Raw genomic sequence first — 21,751 nt, forward strand, 5'->3', positions numbered from 1 at the left:
GAGGGGGGGGGACACACACACCTTTTGTAGCACATAGCGAAACAGTTATGCGTTCACTATACTTCTACATCAGTGAGTTACTGACCAAGTTTTAATTTCTACCCATACTGTTTGCCAGTTATCCAATCATTCTAATTCTCTTCACTCAATGTTGTATCTCTTTTTGCCAGATCATCTTCATCGCCCGCATCCCACATGGTGGAAGCAACTGCAAACTCCCACCCTGAGGGCTGATGGTCCCTTTTCCCTTCTACCTAAAGAATGCCAAGGTGGGACCTGCTCAGAGGGTGAAATTAACCTTTTTGTGGAGAGTCTGTGCAACAGCCTCTGTGCTGTAAAGTCTCCTAATCCTACTGCATACAGGAAGAGAGAGGGGGAAGCAGGCAGGAGGAACCTCTGCTGGCCTGAAGAGACAACACAAGAGGATAGTGTTGGGGCAGGCCATAGATTTGCTATTAAAGGAGATCCAAAGGCCAGGAATGCTCCCATGGGCTGCTTCCCACAAATAGCCAGCATCCTCCTGTCAGAGGATGGAGTCTATCTACCTAGCCCTTGCTTAGTTCTCTGCTTAAAGCCATCTAATTGGGCTTTGTGCAGCTGGTGGAGGATGGGGTGAACTTCACTAACAGTGAACGTCTATAGTATGAAACTTGCCGTATACAGAAACACAATGGGAAACCCAAAATTGTTTGAACTGTTTGAAATTTGGTAGCAAAAAAGATCGGTGTAAGAGAATCTCACTATATTTCATCTATGAAAACACAAGGAATGTGAGTAAATGCAAGGCTTCTTTTATGAAAGAGCAGTATGTTTGTTGGGCCACACCTTCCTAGTCAATACTCAGGTAAATCTCGCATTGGCTACAATAAGAAATTTCCGTCAATAAGGACAGAGTCAGAACAGAGCATCTCGTGCTCCCCTTGCCCTCCCCTCCTCTGCCCACCCGGCTTCAAAGAGTAGAAAGGAGCTTAAACCTACTGGTCTGAGCCAGTGGAAGCAAGAGAGGAAGGAGAGCTGACTCTGCAGCATGCTTCCTGCTCCCCCCCAGACCCTGAGGAAGCCCCTCCTCAAGAGCTTCACAAGGATACAGATTTGCAAGCACAGAGAGGGTGGGACTGATGCTAAATGTTTCTTCCCATACCCTGGGGCAAAATGGAACAAGCTAGCACATAGAGAGAGAACACCACTCCACATTCCCAGAGGCAGTCCCTAGGCAGTGGCAGCCCAGGTCATATAGGACCCATGAGGCAAGGAGCAATGCGGAGCCATATGGCTTCTATGTACATGGCTCATGCTTCTGGAGAGCCTTGAGATTTAGGACTGGAGCCCTGTCCACTTTTTCTGGGGGGTCAAACCCTGCCCTCAATGGAAGAATTCCTGGAAAACTGTGAGTCAGAACTCACCCTAGCTGGTGACTATCCCACACTGGGGAGCATGAGGCCCTGAGTAAGGATTTCAGGCCTTGGCTTATAACAGGGAATACTAGCCATTACGGGATTACTTTTTAGGTCTAATAAATACACCACTTCCACACTGGAAGTTACAAAATTAACAACCGTGAGTTTAAAATACAGATCATGTATGAAATTTCACTTTCACAGTAAACTACTATTCTGATATAGGCATAGGTGCTGGAACTAGGGGTGCTGGGGGTGCGTCTGCACCCCCTGGCTTGAAGTGGTTTCCATCATATACAGGGTTTACAGTTTGGTTCAAAGGCTCTCAGCACCCCCACTACACAAATTGTTCCAGCATCCCTGGATATAGGTGGCTAGAAATGTCATAATGGCATCTTTTTAATTGGGAAAAACAGATTTCTGGAGTCTTTGCCATAGAACCATATCTTGCACTTCTGAAAAATCATCTGGAAAAATTCTAGCACGCACTTACCTTAAGCACATGCACATTCAGAACATTAGCTCCTTCCGCTAAAAAGTTTTGTGGGGGAAAAGACCGCATGTCACAATAAGCCATATACTGGAACACTGGGTACAACCTTAACTATACTTGCAACCAGTGCCTCCATAATGCAGGGCACTAATAAACAGTCATTTTCCATTTTTTTAACTATACAACCATGCTATTGCAAGAAGTCTGTTCATTTATTTGTTATTGTATATGAAGTTCAAACTATTGCCTAACATTATATTCAGAGATTCAGGGACATGAAATTTAGGTGTATTTGGTCATTTATTCTATAATAGAATCTCTGGAGGGAAAAAAGCTTCTATCATCCAGCATGAACATTATCTGGAAACACAAGACAGCATTTTTTTATTCTCTGTAGACAAAATGTCTTGTACAAGATTTAAAGTGATGCGCTGTTACATACTGATTACTGAATTCATTTGTCAAAGAAGCTTTAAAGACTGAGAGGGGGAAATACAATGAAATAAATATAAACATTCAGTACACAGATTGAATTTACTATAATTCGCCTATAGTATCTAATGTCTCTCCTCCTGAAGTTCTCTGCTGTGCTCTCTTACGCCATGGTAGAACAATAAGAGAACAGATGCCAATGTATCACAACATGGAGAGCAAAAGCAACAATGCAAAGTGTAGCTCTTACATGGTGCCTCTGGGATGCTGGCTATTGGTTTTGTGAGCAAGGGGTCTCAACTCAACCCCAAGAGATAAACATCCCCCGAACTTTGAAGAGGTTCAGCTCAAACATTAAGGGCCTAATCATGTCAAGGTGCTGCAGATCCCAGTAAAAGCAATGGAGTTTGAGGGCGCTCAGCACCGCGCAGGATTAGATCATAAATATTAAATTAATTCACTTGGAAATGTCAGAAAATAAAAAAGCAATTATCTGCTAAACAACTGCTCTAAGATCTAACCAACCACCGTGGGAACCTCTAGCAGTAACTCACTAAAAACACCAGAAAATAACTGTGTTTATCTAAATCTGTAATGATAAGAAATTGCCATCCTCATAATAATAAGTTCAGTGATTCTTCATGAAGTCAGATACCTTCCCCTTCCCTATAGATCACTGACACAATATACTTTAATGATATGATAGACCGTCTCAATATGCATGTTTCACACAGTACAATATCTACTCAGTGGCTCCAGAGGAACAGTTACAGTGCATCGGTGAGTGCTTTGGGAGCCTTTAACTGGAAGATTTACATGTGCCGAATAACTATATGAACAGCAATTAAATTCTCCCCAAGTATTTCCCAGAGCCCCAGTGCTTGGGGCTTCTGCCATGCGGGATGCGCTGGGGCTCTGGGCTTCAGCGGGTTTGAAACTATTTACCAGAGCTCTGCTTTGGAGGGCTCTGGATGAATTTAAGCCATGCCTATGTGGCAGCTGCTTTTCTAATTTAAATAACTTGGCAAAATACATTTTCAAAAAATTCTACATTATACACTAGTATCAGAGGGATAGCTGTGTTAGTCTGTATCCACAAATGAGGAGTCCGGTGGCCCCTTAAAGCTTTTGCCCAAATAAATCTGTTAGTCTTTAAGGTGCCACCACACTCCTCGTTGTTTACATTATAGACTATTGGTTTCCCAAAATGTATTTGACTATTAAAGCTATTTTTCAGTTAGAGAGCACAAAAGGGAAATATATTTATGCCATTCTGCAAATTAAAAAGTTATTGAGACTGAGATTTTTAAATTTTGTTTACAAGACAAACTTCACCCCTGCAAAGCGTGGCATGAATTTCTACAGCCAAGCTGTACAATCCCTGATAATAGGGAGGTGGAATGAAAATGATGATGCAGTGTTAAGAGTGGTAACACAATAGCAGAATCACATAGAAGCGATTTAAAAAAAAAAATCTTTATTTCTAAACTGATAAGCATTTTTATAAACTTTTTAGACTAAACTCTGGGGTTGGGAAAATTAAGAGACAACATGGGTTACTGGACCAAGCATAGGACTGGTAGCCAGGAACTTGAAACTGCTCATCACATTTCCACCACTGACTCACTGTGAGGTCTTGCACAAGACACTTACAGGTGAACTGTATAGCAGCCCTGCCCATTGGTACAATGGTTACATTACAATATTGGTGTTATAGGTTTGGACGTTTCCAAATAAGACTTTTTAATTCAACATTTTCTCCAATTTAACTAGGTCCTGTGAGTGCTGCATATCTGCTCTCAGCCTCCTATGACATCACCTTCCAGGTCCTCCAGAGATGTTGTCAAAGCTCTCTGACAGAATGCAGGTGCTCAGGTTCTGATATTCCTGACATTTCTAATTTAAAAAGCAGACATAATTGTTTTGAACCTTCTGTGCTTGGCAGCTCACTGTAAAACTCTCTGTGCTTGCTTCCCCATCTGTAGAAGGGGAACAAGTAAAATCTACCTACCTCACAAGGGGGCTGTGAGAGTTAATTAATGTTTTCCAAGCAGAACATTTCTTTAAGAGTGGCCAGCTTCTTCCTTGGATTTTTAGCAGCACAGAAATGCTGTGCTCTTTAGCAATTCTGCCTTCCAAAATGGAATCCCAGTAATGATTCATTTTAAGTGTTCAATTATTATGAATTCATTTAAAATTTGGTGTAACAGCAGCCATCATTCATCAGGAATTAATTTAATATTTATAGCTGTCCCGGGCAGTTCTTTCTACAGCAGTTTCACTATAATTCAGCTAAGCATTAATTAATGAACACAAAATGTTATAAAAAAGTGTATGCAAATTAGTTACAGGACCCAGTAAGTTCTGGGGTAGAAGAGAAGTTTTTGGAAGACATAATTGAGGCCTTTCTGGAATAAAAGGTTTTGAATGTATTTTCCTCTTGCCTTTGCAGAACAATGTTAGGTTTCCTTCCTCCAGCAATGGAAGGGAATGCAGATTCCTGGGTAACATTGTTTTGTCAGAGGTCTTTCATCCACTATAACAGTGTTTCCCAATCTTGGGACGCCGCTTGTGCAGGGAAAGCCCCTGGAGGGCTAAGCCGGTTTGTTTACCTGCCGCGTCTGCAGGTTCGGCCGATCGCGGCTCCCACTGGCCGCGGTTCGCTGGTCCAGGCCAATAGGGGCTGCAGAAAGCGGTGAGGGCCAAAGGACGTACTGGCCGCCGCTTCCTGCAGCCCCTATTGGCCGGGCACAGTGAACCACTGCCACTGGGAGCCGCAATAGGCCGAACCTGCGGACGCGGCAGGTAAACAAACCGGCCTGCCCCACCAGGGGCTTTCCCTGCACAAGCGGCGGAACAAGTTTGGGAACCACTGCTCTATAACACAAGTTTGGAAAGTATTTAGCTTTCTTGGTCTAGTGATCAAATTTCCATTTGACAATGAATTATGTTTGACACTGTCAGCTTCCTGGATCTGCCATGTTGATGGACCCATTGTACAGTCAATACCTGACTGTTGGTTGCTGTCAACATCTTTAAATAGTGCCTAATGTGTGTTTTGGTTTTTGATTATATGTTCAGTCTGCACGTGCACAGTGTTAATTTGAGAAGGGTTAATCCTTTATCAAATGAGTAAAATTAGCCCTTGCCAATACATTTTAGTGTAGTTATAGTTAATAAACCAGTGACTGTAAAAGTGGAGCCGATCTGCATCCATTGCCTGTATTCAGAGTCATCATTCCTGACTTCAGTGACAAAACCAATAACTCGATTGTGCTCTTACCCCTGTGCACAGAGGGGTGTCTGTGGAAATCAGTCCCTGGTAGCACATTAGCAGGAGGTGTGACAGCATGGTGGCCCTGGACCCACACATGCGGGGAGGCCGATGTGAGGACATGCATTGCTTCCCCCACGTACGTAAATAAATCACTATGGGGAATGTGCTGAAACGTCAGTACAGCCTGAGTTTAAAATAGATCATTATCTTAAAATAACATCTCAAAATATTTAAACGCTGGAATTTTCTGCTTCACAGTAAGTTGTAGGTGCCCCTTGACACCTCAATAACACTCTCATCTTGGGCTTATAAACAGCTCTTCTTTCAGCCTGAGAGGGTTTTTCTGAGCCGAGGATATAGCTATTTAGATAACTGAAGGGTTTTTCCAGTTTACAAGGTAATAATCAGATTACAGTCTAAATAAACACTGAGACCAAGGTGTTTTAGAGAGAAAATATGTATTTGCCATACTAACTCAACTCTCTTTTTCTGCATCCACCCTAAGAAACAGAAACTTTCATTTTACCTTTCTCACTCTAAAGCTCCCAATACTGAACTTCCTACCAACACAGTCTCATTAAATAAATGAGGAAACTTTATTGCAGTTGATAGAAAAATGGGATCCAGCCAATTAAATTAGGTATTTTTCATGTAACACCCGCTACATCAATAGATAAGAAAGCCAGAGGGGAAAAGTCTTAAAAAAAATGGTTTCAATGCTATTCATCTGGGAGGTCAGTAACAAGCAGGTAGCACTTCCTCAGGTCAGTAGCTGTAAACCGCCACTTCCACTGCTTATTTAACCTTGGTCAGTCCTTGCTGCAGTCAATTTATATTACAGTTTTGGATGCTACACATTCCTTCTACTACTCCAAATCAGCTTTTGATGAAGGGAGGGTAGGATACAATATGTGATTCTTGGATTATGTCCTCCAAAGAAATTGTCAATTCAGATATAAGAGATATGAAGGAATTTTCAAACTTGGATCACGGAAGATTTTAATTACTGGAATTGAGATTGTGATAATTACCTAACCTCAGTAGAATAGTACAGTAGAGAAGGGTCCAAATGAGAACACTGGCTCTAAAATTCCCCAGAATTTAGATCTGAACCTTCCATCTTGAAATTGTGTTTAGTTTTGATAAAGCAGGACTGCTACATGATTTGCTGAATAAGATCCAGTGGTCATCACTAAAAAGGTCAGTATTTATCAACAGATAATAACACACAGTGGTTAAGTAGTTATTTCTGGTTCTAGGTAGAGGCTAATTCCGTGTTATCTCATATTGTGTGGAAATTCATGGCAAATATTCACCTTCTAATGGAGACCAATGCATATGGTCAATGGTCTGTAATTATAATGTGATGACATGAGTCAAATGCTGAGGATCATGTAGGACTTAATCATAGTATCATTAGCTTTCAAATATCACGAGGATTGCAACACAACTGAGTTATGATTTATGACCATTTTAAAATAATTCTTTAATTTAATATGTGATGAAAAGTAAAACAATATTTTTGAAGCATTTGGAAAAACTACAGATAAATCCCTGTCAATTAGATCTGGTCGGAACATTTCAAACGAAACTTTCAAGTGAAAGTAAAGTTTAGAAAGGGAAAGAAGCTGTAATAATTCAGGTGCCAATTCCACAAAGCACTTAAGCATTGACTTCAGTGGGACTTAAGCATGTCCTTAAAGTTAAGCATATGCTTAAGTACTTTGCTGAACTGGGCCTGAGGTAGGACTCTATAAAGTGATAAAGAGAGGCTATTAAAATATATTTAAATATTCAAATCAGGTAAAAATTATATCTTTAAAAATAAATGGAACCAAATTAACAAGCTTATTAGCAAGGAAAGAAAAACTAAATGTTGAAGTACAGAGTATTAACTATTAACAGGGTTCTTCAAATATGCTGCATTTGCAAGAAAAGAAAATTGGTTCACTAAAATATAATGAATTGAAGAGAAAGGTTAAATTATAACAGATTTGTTACTTTGGTATTTCTCTCTCTCTTTTTTTCTTTTTAAACAGAGGAGGAAGTTGATGGAAAGATGCCTGTCCTATCTCATCATATTTCCTGGTCTTGTACAGAGGGTTACAGCTGATAGTGTACAGCGGATATGATTATCAAAAGAATGGGAACTTTAAAAATAGACAATGTACCATATGCCCAGAAAAACGCTTTCAGTGCCAGTACTTGGTGGGAAAGGCTAAAACAGTCAGACTAATTTGTTACTGGAAAATTGAAAAAGTCTCAATAACCTGATAAAATTATCCAAAACTGCACCCTGCTAAAGTGGAATGACCCAAAAGAGACAGTGGGTAAGATCCCATTACCACTGATGTCAATGACAAAACTTCCATTGATTTCAATGGGGCTAGGGTTTCATTCAGTGTCTCTAGTGGCTAACGCCTGCATTGAAGAGTTTAGACGAGTGGGTAGCCATTGCTACCACTCTCGCAATGTATTTCTGGGAATTAGCAAGAAGACGGTCACACTGCTGTTGTGATATCATAGCATTAAAGTCAAGTGGCAGAATGAGAGTTGCCCCAATGCTTTTTAAAAAGTTTTAATACTTGACCTGACCAGAGTCCTGAGAGCATAAAAGGTCTGTCATTTCAGTGCCGTTAGATCTCCTCTTAAGTTGTGCAGGCTCCACAGTTTGAAACCTCAGGTTCTTAAAAGCTGTTATTAGGGTGTTACATGTCAAAATATCCAAATACTTTTTTCACAGCAATAACTTATTTTCAAGTAAGACAAGCAGTGATATTTTATTAGGAGTGAGAAGAGAAATATGCACTTGTTCAACCATCCAGCTTCTGTCCTAGGAGTAAAGGGAAGCTCAGCTTCACACAGTCTTTGAGATTTTAGGGAATCAAAAGTGCTCTGAATCAATGAATATTTCAGGCCTCAGTGCTTCTGAAGGCACAGCCCAGGGACAGAAGTGTTGTCCATAGCATTGAAGTTTAGTCAATAATTATTGTGCATAAAATCTGTGCTCAGAACAACTGAGGATTCTGCAATCCGTTTTTGCTGCAGGCCTCTTGGATCCCAATATGGTCCTATGTAAATTACTCCTAGGACACTGAAATGCTTTAAATTCTTTTAATAGTTGGAGGGATCAGTTTACCCTCTCACTCTAAAAAGAATGAAAGATTCCCAGCATCCTTTTAAAAGACTGATTTTTGGTTTCCACAATAAGTGGCCACTAGTTTCTTGTCTGAGAGAGGGAGATGCAGATATGTGACTAGGTTAGCTTGTTTGATACAGTGACCAACATCTCATTTCCATCCAGATGTCATGACTCTCCTTGTACTGTAATTAATAAGAAGGTGCTCAGATTTGGAAAAGTCAACCAGGCTTAATAGAAGCTGCTTAAGCCTTTGAAAGATTTGTAATAGGTGTATCCATTCTGGCAGAAAGGATAGCTGATAAAATGGATTTCATTTCACCTCTGCTACCACTCCTTTTACATAAGAATTTAAAAGGAAAACTCAGTAACACCTCTTTCTGGTTCAGGCCCCTGCAGGGGAATAATTACCTTAAATTCAGAGTTGAGCATGAGGTACCAAAAATGAAATTTCTCATACTACTACTAGGCCAAAATGCACCATCTATGATTAGATGAGTGGTGAGCAATACTATTGCTTTTCTGATCCATTTCTATTAGATGGTTCATTTTATTGTGCTAACCTTCACCCCATTTGTCTGTTCTATCCTCCTGTTGCATCCTGCTATATAGGGCTTGTCTCCACTTACATCCATCATTGCATGGTGATCGATCCCCTGGAGGTCAGTTTAGTGGGTCCAGTGAAGACCTGCTAAATCGACCACCAATCACTGTCCTGTCGACTCTGGTACTCCATCGGAACGAGAAGTATAAGGTAAGTTGACAGGAGAAACTCTCCCATCAAGCCAGTGCAGTGTAGACACCGCAATAAGTCGACCTAAAGTACGTCGACTCCAGCTACGTTATTCACTCATGGAGTTGCATAACTTAGGTTGACTTAGCCCCATAGTGTAGACCTGCCCATAGACTCAGAGCTGTCTGGGGCAGGACTGTCTTTGTTACATGTCTGTATAGAGCCTCAGACAATGCGGGTACTGACACTTGACTGGGGTTCCCTGGTGCAACCATTATACAAATAATTAATAATATGTCTACACATTGCACTTGCAGCACTTCTAACAACACTTCCCTTTATCCAGCAACCTAATCTGCTAATATCAAAGAGTGCAACATGAACTCAATTCAAACTCTGATAACTTCAATTAATAACAGAAACTGGTAATTTAAAAAAAAACATTCTACAATAAAACAGTAAACCTCAAATGCTACTGTTGAATAGCGAAGATTCTGCTTAAATAGTTCATATCTTAAACAAGATACAAGTCCCACAAAAAATACAAAGTACTGCCATCCTGGAACAGAAATGACAGATTTAGGCTATTTTGTCTCCAATGCATCACAGGCAGGTATAAATGCTTCTACTACAATCATACAACAGGAGCAGGAGGAGATTTCTTCTGGACCCCAGCTGCTGATTACCTGAAGCAATTTGCCTTGAAGAAGCAGGAGCTTACCATTTTTATATTAGCTACTATATAGTCTAAATGCAAATGCTTTTCTTATTCATAACAAAATGTTCAATCCTGTTTCCATTATGGTTATTTTTGATTTTGTCTCTCTAACTAAGATACAACAGCAACATGCCAGCTTTGTGAAATAAAGTATCTAAACAACGACATTCTATTCAATTCTATTGGCTCTTAGGCCACTGTCATCACTGTTGCATCTGTGCACCTCCCAGCAGTGCATTAAGCACTGAGCCAACACATCTGCCATATATTTGTTCTCTCATCTGCCTCCCAGTGAGAGAAGCGTGTGCACTGGAGTATTTTGTTTTGGATTCTTTTTCCCCTCACGGTAGAACATTTGTATAAGTGTAAGTATATGACCTGCACTCAGGGAAGAAAAGAATGGGCAATGGGAGGCACTTGGGTACTAGATACCACTTACAGCAAAAGCTTTATGGTGTACAGGTATGTGTGTGTTCCAGAAATTTCTGGAAAGTATGACATTTGATCCTGTAGCACATATCAGGCATTTATACCACAAGGCAACAGTACCTGATGTGTTCAGGAACTGAGGAATCATTTTGTTTAGTACATTTGTTCTAATGCAAACTACAACTGGATAAAATGTAAATGTGACCAGAAACTGTTAAAAAGCAAATGCATAAAACTATCCAAAATCATTATTACTTATTACACTTATGTATAAGGTGCTACTCATCATGGCACCTGGACACAATCTGCACAGGTTAGAACAATGCCGAGCAAATCTCCCCAAAACAGGGAGGATCCGCTTTGTTGTCCTCCATGAATTTCTTCTGAGAGTAGTTGTCATGGAGAGGCTTAAGAGAAGATGCAGTGACAGCAGGAACTGGGGCCTTTAAGGCTTTAAAGACAGTGAGCAGCAACATTAATTTCACCTGAAGTGAACTGGCAGCAAGTACAGAGCACATGTGTAATATTCTTTTACATCAGCTGTATTTTCATCTACAATTGTAGAAGCTTCTGAATATCCATCAAGGTTAGCCCTAGGATGGCCAAAACCTGCTTCTGAGAGAAAGGAGTGAAACCTCTTGGCTGAAGAGGAAAGACGACATTTCTGGTCACTGCTGCCACTTGGAAGTCCAAGAGCAAGTCCCAGTACAGGGGTGGGCAAACTTTGGCCCGGGGGCCGCATCCGGCCCTCCAGATGTTTTGATCAGTCCCTCAAGCTCCCACCAAGGAGTGGGATCGGGGGCTTGCCCTGCTCCGGCGCTCCATCTGGGGAGTGGGGTCAGGGACTTGCCCCACTCTGTGTGGCTCCTGGAAGCAGCAGCATGTCCCACCTCTGGCTCCTACATGTAGGGGCAGCCAGGGGGCTCCGCACGCTGCCCCTGCCCCAAGTGCTGTGCCTGCAGCTCCCATTGGCTGGGAACCATAGCCAATGGGAGCTGCAGGGGCGATGCCTGTGGACAGGGCAGCATGCAGAGCTGCCTGGCCACGCCTCTGCATAGGAGATGGAAGGCAGACATGCCACTTCTTGAGGTAAGTACCGCCCAGAGCTTGCACCCCTGACCCCCTCCCAAGCCCCAGTCCCCTGCCCTGATCTCCCTCCCACCCTCTGAACACCTCAGTCACTGCCCAGAGCCCCCTCCTGCACCCCCAACCCCTCATCCCCAGCCCCACCTCAGAGCCTGCACCCCCAGCTGGAGCCCTCACAAGCCCCCACGCATCCCAACCCTCAGCCCCAGCCAGGAGCCCCCTCTTGTACCCAGAGCTCCTCATTTCTGGCCTCACCCCAGAGCCCGCACTCCCAGCTGGAGCCCACACACCAACCCCCAATTTCCTGAGCATTCGTGACCCGCCATACAATTTCCATACTGAGATGTGGCTCTTGGGCCAAAAAGTTTGCCCACTCCTGGTCTAGTAGGTTCTCAACATTGTGAAAGACATTAATGATAAGCAAACAAATACCCTCAGTGGCCCAAGTCCTGCAAAGTTTTATGCACATGCTTAACTTTCAGTTGATTCAAAGGGACTATTTAGGCTTTTTCTATACACAGAAACTGTACCATTTTAACTTTAAATTGTTTTTTTAACTGATTTAGTTAAACTGGGGCAAGACCCTTTGTGAACACACTTATGGTGTTTTAAGAGTGACTTATTTTAATTACACAACCTGCTGTAGTCTAAATTCACAACTTAAATGTGGGCTGGGGAGGGACGAGACTTTTCCTAACCCTGCATGGGCCGCTCCCAGGGCTGGGTCAGACCCACCCCTGGGTACCTCCCCTGGCTGCAGGAAGCTCCACGGCTGCTGGCTGGGAGCCCATCTCTGAAGGCAGAGCTGTTGCCAGCAGCAGCGCAGAAGTGAGGTTGGGGCATGGTATGGTATTGCCACCCTTACTTCAGAGCTGCTGCTGGTGCTACCTTCAGAGTTGGGTGCCCGGCCAGCAGCCACTGCTCTCCAGCCACCCCGCTCTGAAGGCAGTGCCACTGTCAGCAACAGTGCAGAGATAAGGGTGGCAATATTGCATCCCCACTACAGGAGCCTTGAGATCACCCCCCACAAACTCCTTTTGGGTTGGAACCCCCCCAGTTAACCCACCATGACATTTCAGATTTAAATATCTGAAACCATGAAATTAATGCTTTTAAAATCCTATGATTGTGAAATTTTCCCAAATAGACTGTGAATGTGGTTGGGCCCTAAACATTGTATATAAACTGCATGGGGTGTTTTACCAGCAAAAGGTCTCTGAGGACTTGAGAGGAGACAGGAGTGAGCGGGTCCTGCCACACCTCTTACATGCTTAAACTTAAACACGTGCATACATCTTTGCAGGATTGTGGTTTTAGGGCTTGTCTACAGAGGGACACTCAGGAAAATTAATCCAAATTATTTTTTTAAGTGGATTAGTTAATCCATATTAAACACCTATGTGAACATCTTCCTTCAGAAGTAAAGTGGCCTTAATTTGGTTTAGTTTAATTCACTTTGGAAGTGAATTAAGACAACCAAATTAAGGCCACTTTAATTCTGAATGAGGTTGTTCACACAGGGGTTTAATACAGATTAACTAATCCACTTCAAATTCACACCTTTAGTTAATTCAGATTAATTTCCTGGATGCCCCTTGCAGACAAATCCTTAGTCTGCTCCAATTCTTCAAAATGCTTCCCCTGCTAACCCACAGCACCACTCTTTTCCAGACTGAGTTTAAGCCTGCCATTAGAATAGATGGGTTTACATTTAAAAACTTCTCTTAAAACTTTTTTTTTTAAAAGTTGGAAAATCAAATGCTCCTCTGTGTCTGGCCAACTCATAGGTTCTGTATTTCCCCACCACAGCAGATGCCATCATGATTATCTGAAACTGCTTGTGGAATTTGGACCCCTACAAGCTTTACATATGAGGAATAAACTCTTGTTGGGGAAAACAGAGCTCTCTGAAGTCAGCTAAAATGGTCTACCAGTTCCACTTTAAAATGTGTTGTAATTTTTAACATATTCACACAGTATATTGTGTTTAATTATTTTCAGCTTCCCAGCCATTCTCTGCCAGTGAGTCCTGCAGATGGTTGTGGTTATGAGTTTTCAGAAGAGTGATTATAGTGACCACTGATTTATAATAAACATTTTGAGTTTTACAGTATTAGTTTTCTGTAAATACACACATTAGTGAATCTTTAAGTGACCAAAGTATATTTAAAAAACAAAATGACAATCAGATGGCCTCTGGTTTTACATTTAGCCAGTTTCTAAAAAGTGGGCTTCAGTGTGTTTACTTTAAGCCTGAAGTCCATATGAATTATAGACTGGCTGCAGATATTGCATCTAACAACATACATTTTCTTTGCTATGCTTTAAAAATGTCTAAAGATGATTTTTGTCTCAAGAAGTATTTTTAAATGCTTGATTTGGAAACCCTTACTCATTGCTGAGTAGCAACTCATACTGAAGCAAATCCCATTGACGTCAGTAGCATTGCTCCTGGGTAAATGCTAGTAGCATGAATAAGGGCTGCAGAATTCAGCCCACAGAACCCAATCCAGAGTCTGCTGAAGTCAATGGGAAATATTTCCACTGGCTTCAGTGGGCTTTGGAGCAAGCCCTAAATCTACCGAACAGCTCTGTTCATATGCTGAAAGGCAGGAAAAGGAAAGCATGTGTGTGGGGTGGGGGGATAACCATTACTGTGATGACGAACCTGATTCATTTGTTATATGTAAATGTACCATGTGACTGGTTACAACTTGGTCTGGAAGGAATGACTAGAAACCACATGTTCAGGCAAACAAAAGATATTAAGAGTGCCCCTTGGCTGAGTTTGCCATATGTCAAAATGATAGCTCAGGGCTTTCTAATTCTACTGTTATCACAAAATTAAAAACAAACACAAAAATTTATACTAATGCTCCTATTGTTGTAACTTGGCAATGCTCTCAAGTTCCATGAGGAAACCAGAGGAACACTGCAGAGATCTGCGGCCATGTTTCATAATACGCTGTCACAAGACTGATGTTTACCTTCTGGCAGAAAGTGCATTTTCAGTCCATTTGTATAATTCTTTTAGCAGTGTTTATGTAGTCTTTTTATGCCTATAGTTATTCCTGAAGTTTTAATCCTCATACTATAAGTTACTGCAGAGGACACCAGGAAAAATTTCTGTGTGTGAACCATGGTCACTGAAAAGCAGATTGCAACCAGTTTTTACAGTGAAGCAAACTTCAGACTTGATGCCAGAAACCAAGTGTATCCAAGTACACTTGTTATGGCATCTGGAATATCTGCTATACATCAATGACCACCCAGTCCTGTCTCAACTCTCAGTTGCTGAAAGTCAGCTGGCTCATATGTTCTTAGGGTAAATCAAGTCAAGGCAAGTCAAGTAAGTCAACCTAGTTTGCTCTAGCACTCTGTGGGAATGTGAGGCGGTCATGGAGCCACCAATACTGACATATTACAGATTGTTTTCAGAGATGGATTTGAATTGTTTTTCAATGTGTGATGTTTTAGTATGTTCTGCACTTGGAATTAATCTATCTGGAATTTGCCAGGTTGATTATCCACTGGAAGGCGGAGGGGTTTGCCACCTTATGGTGTGTGCATCACAGATCAGAAAACAGAGGGCAGGGCAAGATCACAGATGCAGAGCTCATACTGCATTCTTTTACATCTGTACACGAATTGTGAGATCAACAGTCTTAGCAATTAGGAGCTACAATCGGCCCACATCATCATCTATAGGGAGACAAGGGAGTATGTATCGGGTTTGTGGCAGACTGGTACCAGTGCCCGGGACATGGGCAGTCTGGCCTGGTTGAACAGCACTGTGTTCAGGAACCAGAGGCTAACAGACAGGTCTGAAGTCAGGAGCTATGTCTCAGAGTCAAAAGTTGGAGCCAGGGTCAGACAGAAAACAGGAACCCAAGTCAATGGTCAGCACTGAGTTGTAAGCCAAAGAGCCATAGCCTAAGTTCAGAACCGGAGCAGTCAGAAACCAGGGCAACAGGGTTCAGGGACCAGGGCTGGAGCAGGAGCCAGGAACAGGGCAAGGTCGAAGTCAGGAACTGGGGATAAAGGCAGGAGTCAGACAGCATAAAGCAGGGTCTAGAGCAGCAGCAAGCGATGCTCCACAGTGTTGCACAGACAACTTCCTGTGTCTCCTTCCCGCTTAAATAGTGGACCCAGCCCAATCAGGGACTCTGGTACTCCTCCACTCAAGCTGCTGTGGGCAGTGCCTTTAGTGGAGGATAAGGCCTTAGAGCTCCCAATTCTCCAGTCACTAGTAGAACCATCAGGTAGTGGTGTGGATGCAGCAGTGGCCCGAGTGCCCATGGAACCAGGTTCAGAACTGGTGGATCCTCACAGTGGACTGCATCTGTGATGGGCTGCTGAGACAGGGAGTGCTGAGCTTTGGGGGTAGACCTGGGAAGCTGGATTGATGCTCAGGAGGGATATAATGGAAAACAGGATCAATGGAGGGCTGAGGCTGCTCCTCTCTCATGCTAGCTGAGTGTGCTCCACAACTTTGCTGAGAGCTGCTGTGACGTGAGTGTCCCTTTGCATGGGACAGGTGGGTATCTTAATTTACATCACCCTTCTGCCACTTACCTGCCTGTGGTGGGGTTTTCACCCTACACTAGCCTAGAAGAGGTTAATGGGGCTGAGAAGGGGCCAATTAAGTGGACAGGCCAACCCTGAGGGAATTAGATGGCCTAAGTAACCCCAAATCGACAGTGGAACCCAGAGGAGAAGGAACAGGCGGGGCTAGTACAAAGCCAACAAGTTGGCTGCAGAAAAAGATGGCAGAAGGGGCCTGCAGTGTGGAAGGCTGCCGTCACTCTTTGGACACTACAGAGGGAAAGAAGGAAACTCAGAGAGAGAGAGAGAGAGAGAGAGAGAGAGAGAGAGAGAAGCAGCCCTGGGATCCAGGCTCTGAAGGAAGGGTTTACCCAAAAGGGTGGTGGAGTGGAAGCTTGAGAGAAGCGGAGTAGGAAACATCCCAGGGAAACAGCGTCAAGAAGGGATGTTGCAGAGCTTGGCTGCTGATCAGAGTCCCTGAGCTGGAACCCTGAGTAGAGGGTGCGCCTGGGTTCTCTTACCAGCCACTGGGGAAGTGGTACAATCAAAGCAGTGGATTTGAAGGATGGTTTGTCCTGTGGGACTTTGATATCCCAAAAAGGAGGTGGGGGGGAAACAGTGACCAGGCCGGAGAGCCAAGCCACAAAGAGGGAGCACCCCATGCCAAGAAGAGAGAGCACCCTGAGTCACAGAAAGAGGCTGTGTGGCACACACATGAGCAACAAAAGGGGATGTTGGATCTGGAAGGAGTTAATCCCTAGAGTAGCCAAGTGGAGGCATCCTAGCAGTGAGTGAGCAGTGAGCACCCTGGGACAATGCCTCCATACAGATATGTCCATCCCTCCTGCCGCCCATAAAGAGCATTTAGGCTCCTTCTACCACATCACCATTTCATTTTCACCCACTGACCCCATCTGAGAGCATACGTTTCACTGAAATATCTGATGGTGTGTGCTACACTACACTCTCTAGCCCAATTTGATTATTTTTTGATGCATGTCATAGAATCACAGGACTGGAAGGGACCTCGAGAGGTCTTCTAGTCCAGTCCCCTGCACTCAAGCCAGGACTAAGTATTATCTAGACCATCCCTGACAGGTGTTTGTCCAATCTGCTCTTAAAAATCTCCAATGATGGAGATTCCACAACCTCCCTAGGCAATTTATTCTAGTGCTTAACCACCCTGACAGTTAGGAAGCTTTTCCTAATGTCCTACTTAAACTTCCCTTGTTGCAGTTTAAGCCCATTGATTCTTGTCCTATCCTCAGAGGTTAAGAACAATTTTTCTCCCTCCACCTTGTAACAAACTTTTATGTACTTGAAAACTGTTATCATGTCCCCTCTCAGTCTTCTCTTCTCCAGACTAAAGACCTTCAATCATTTTTGTTGCTCTTCTCTGGACTTTCTCCAATTTGTCCACATCTTTTCAGCTGAGGTCTTGTCAGTGTGGAGTAGAGCAGAAGAATTACTTCTAGTGTCTTGCTTACAATTCTCCTGCTAATACATCCCAGAATGCTGTTGGCTTTTTTTTTTTTGCAACAGTTTTACACTGTTCACTCATATATAGCTTGTGATCCACTACAACCCCCAGATCCCTTTCCACAATATCCTTCTTAGGCAGTCATTTCCTATTTTGTATGTGTGCAACTGATTGTTCCTTCCTAAGTGGAGTATGATGCATTTGTCCTTATTAAATTTCATCTTATTTACTTCAGACTACTACTCTAGTTTATCCAGATCATTTTGAATTTTAATCGTATCCTCCAAAACACTTGCAACCCCTCGCAGCTTGGTACAGTCCACAAACTTTATGAGTGTACCCTCTATGCCAACCATTATCTAAACCATTTATGAAGATATTGAACAGAGCCGGACCCATAACTGATCTCTGTGGGACCCCACTTGTTATGCCCTTCCAGCTTGACTGTGAACCACTAATAACTACTCTCTGGGAAAGGTTTTCCAACCAGTTATGCACCCACCTTATTGGAGCTCCATCTAGGTTGTATTTCCCTAGTTTGTTTATGAGAAGGTCATGTGAGACAGTATCAAAAGACTTACTAAAGTCAAGATATACCACGTCTACTGCTTCCCCCCATCCACAAGGCGTTACTCTGTCAAAGAAAGCTGTTAGCTTGGTTTGTCACCATTTGTTTTTGACAAATCCAGGCTGACTGTTACATATCACCTTATTATCTTCTAGGTGTTTGCAAATTGATTGCTTAATTATTTGCTTCATTATCTTTCTGGGTACAGAAGTTAAGCTGACTGGTCTGTAATTCCCCGGGTTGTCCTTATTTCCCTTTTTAGAGATTGGTACTCTATCTGCCCTTTTCCAGTCCTCTGGAATCTCTCCCATCTTCCATGATTTTTCAGAGATAATTGCTAATGGCTCAGATATCTCCTCAGCTCCTTGAGTATTCTAGGAGGTATTTCATCAGGCCCTGGTGACTTGAAGACATCTAACTTGTCTAAGTAATTTTAATTTGTTCTTTCCTTATTTTAGATGCTGATCCTATCTCATTTTCATTGGCATTAACTATGTTAGATGTCCAATCGCCACCAACCTTCTTGGTGAAAACCAAAACAAAAAAGTCATTTTGCACTTCTGCCAGTTCCACATTTTCTGTTATTGTTCCTCCCTGCTCATTGAGTTCTCTTCCTCCTGCTTCTAATGTATTTGTAGAATGTTTTCTTATGTTTCTAGCTAGTTTAATCTCTTTTTTTTTGCCTTGGCTTTTCTAATTTTGTCCCTGCATACTTGTGTTATTTGTTTATATTCATTCTTCATAATTTGATCTAGTTTTTTTGTAGGACTCTTTTTTGAGTTTCCCATCACTGAAGATCTCCTGGTTAAGCCAGGGTGGTCTCTTGCCATACTTCCTATCTTTCCTATGCAGTGGGATAGTTTGCTCTTGGCTCTTAATAACGTCTCTTTGAAAAACTGCCAACTCTCTCAAACTGCTTTTCCCCTTAGACTTGCTTCCCATGGGATCTTACCTACCAACTCCCTGAGTTTGCTAAAGTCTGCTTTCTTGAAATCCATTATCTTTATTTTGCTGTTTTCCCTCCTGCCATTCCTTAGAATCATGAACTTTACCATTTTATCATCACTTTCACCCAAGCTGCCTTCCACTTTCAAATTCTCAGCCAGTTCCTCCCTTTTAGTCAAAAATCAAATCTAGAAGAGCCTCTCCCATAGTAGCTTTCTCCACCTTCTGAAATAAAAAATTGTCTCCAATACATTCCAAGAACTTGTTGGATAATCTGTGCCCTGTTGTGTTATTTTCCCAAAATATGTCTGGGTAGTTGAATTCCCCCATCACCACCAAGTCCTGTGCTTTGGATGATTTTGTTAGTCTGTAGTAGACCCTATCATGATAATACCTTTGTTTTTACCCTTTTATTCTGTCTCCTATTTCCATCTCAACCTCAGTCCAAGTATATACATTTTTAATATATAAGGCAATACCTCCTCCCTTTTTTCCCTGCCTGTCCTTCCTGCAAATTTGGATCCTATATTTTTTCAGATAACATACACAGTACTTTATCTTTTTGTTTCCAGCTCTCCCTTGTGTGCCCTTGTCTTTTGTCAGTTCTTTGGTTTTCCCCCAAGCAAAGCTAAGGATTTAGTAAACAACACAGGCCCTATTCACTATAAAATTAGACCTCTGTAGGTGTGAGCAAAATGCTACATCTTGGCGTTCACATAGTGTCATCTTGAAGCCAAAGCATTCTCCATTCACAATTTCTTTGGTTTCACTCCCCTTATAGCTTGCACTCGGTGGGAAACAACTTTCCTATCCTACAAGAGTTTGAGATTTCAATTTTTTTCCCATCCAAATGGGGGGTGAAAAGTAAATCTACAATTTTTGAGAACCAATAATCCAAACATTTTTTGGATCCGGTAAATCAAAATATGTTTCAATTTTTACTTTTTATAATTTTAAAACAATTTTTATTGTAAGTTAACTAAAATGTCAAGCCATTTTGAATCAAAAATAGAACATTTTGTTAGTCAAAATGGGGCATTTCTACAATTTCAGAACTGTTTTTCAAAAAATTTTCAAATTAGGTTTGTCTAAACCAGCTCTTTCTGGTATTTTCTGTTGGAGGTGGGTGGGTGGGTGGGGACATTTTGTTCGAAAATTCCTGAGCAGCTCTACTGATAGCCAAAAAGTACAGCACAGAGACGTTAGCGATGATACCAGGAAAATTTCCCTGTGGATATATGAGGGATCCTCTGATTACAATACAGGAAAAATGGGCTTTCAGAGGCCGCTTTGCAGCAAAATCAAGATGCAAAATTTCTGTGGGGCGTTTGAAAGCATTTCATAACATAAAAATCTGAAGAAGAAAAAGAAATTTTGATCAATGGCATACTGGCTTTGACCTAAGCAAAAGAACCCCCACCAGTCAAAAAGACCATCTGTTTTCCTGTAAAGCAGAAGTATGCTATGTTTTGACAGCTGGGGTTCATGCTTTTGGCTGGGTTAATTGCCAGCCTGAAAAATATTCATCAGTTGGTTGCCAGTTTTTTTGTCCTTTTGATTGAGCTTTAGTGATGGAGGAGAAGGCGCTAGAGAGATCTGAAGCATGAGCTCTCTACCCCAAATCTGCACTCTGTGGCCTGAACTCACACGATTGGAAGAAAAGGCTTCCCTCACGGGCCAAGTTTCTGGTGAATCACTTGACGGTCACAAGATCAGCCTTCTAAAGTGTGGAAAGCTGGAGATCGTTAGTGGTGACTACAGCCCGCTATAGTGCGTTGAAAAGAAATGGCTCTTTCACAGGACAGAACTTATTCTTTTAGCTTCTTATATTTTTGATGCAAAACTTGACAATGTTACTACTTTTGTTTTCTACATTCAGAGGAAATCAAACTAGAAGAGGAACTAAAGCGTGGTGCTTTTTTGTAATTTACTTTTTTAGTTTTGCCATGCTTTATTTTTTTTTTTTTTGTCTTCCACTTTCTTCTCAGGTGAATGTTTCAAAGAAAAAAAAAACAAAAAAAATTTGTATCACTTCATCTCTACCAAGATTATTGAATTCCACTTCCAAAAATGTAGTGTTAGTCATATTGCTTCCTTAGCTTCTTTTATATTTACTTGTCCCAAAGTGACCACTATTTTGGTCATTTAATATCTAATAAAGTCAGTGGGAGTTGAAGGTGCTCAGCACCGCACAATTCAGACTGACCCTCCATTTTCTGAAAGAAGAATTCAATTTTTTTAGTAGATACAAAGTGATAAAAATCCTTTCACTTTCACACAAGTTAATAATATATGAAAAAGCTGCAAAACAGATTTTAAAACTTAGTCATTGGGAACTGAGGGGGCTCTGACTCTTGTAGGATCAGGTCCTTTATGCAGAATTTTAGTACTATACACTGAACCTATCAGTCTGGTGATTTAGAGTCACAGTTTAAACAGGCAATCTGGATGAAGACTTTTACTATGAAATAAGGAAAAAGACAGTCTAACACTTTCTCTTATTTTACCG

The 21,751-nt window shown here is 41.9% G+C and overlaps 1 protein-coding gene across 4 annotated transcripts in view; it reads right to left on the reverse strand.

The window, feature by feature from the left end:
- The window catches only part of SH3RF3 (SH3 domain containing ring finger 3), a 383,494-nt gene that overhangs the window by 12,924 nt on the left and 348,819 nt on the right, over positions 1-21,751 (reverse strand). The gene's annotated exons all lie outside the window — the stretch shown is intronic.

This window comes from Lepidochelys kempii, chromosome 1 (genome assembly GCF_965140285.1).
Source record: "Lepidochelys kempii isolate rLepKem1 chromosome 1, rLepKem1.hap1, whole genome shotgun sequence".
In the NCBI taxonomy this organism is placed as follows: Eukaryota; Metazoa; Chordata; order Testudines; family Cheloniidae; genus Lepidochelys; species Lepidochelys kempii.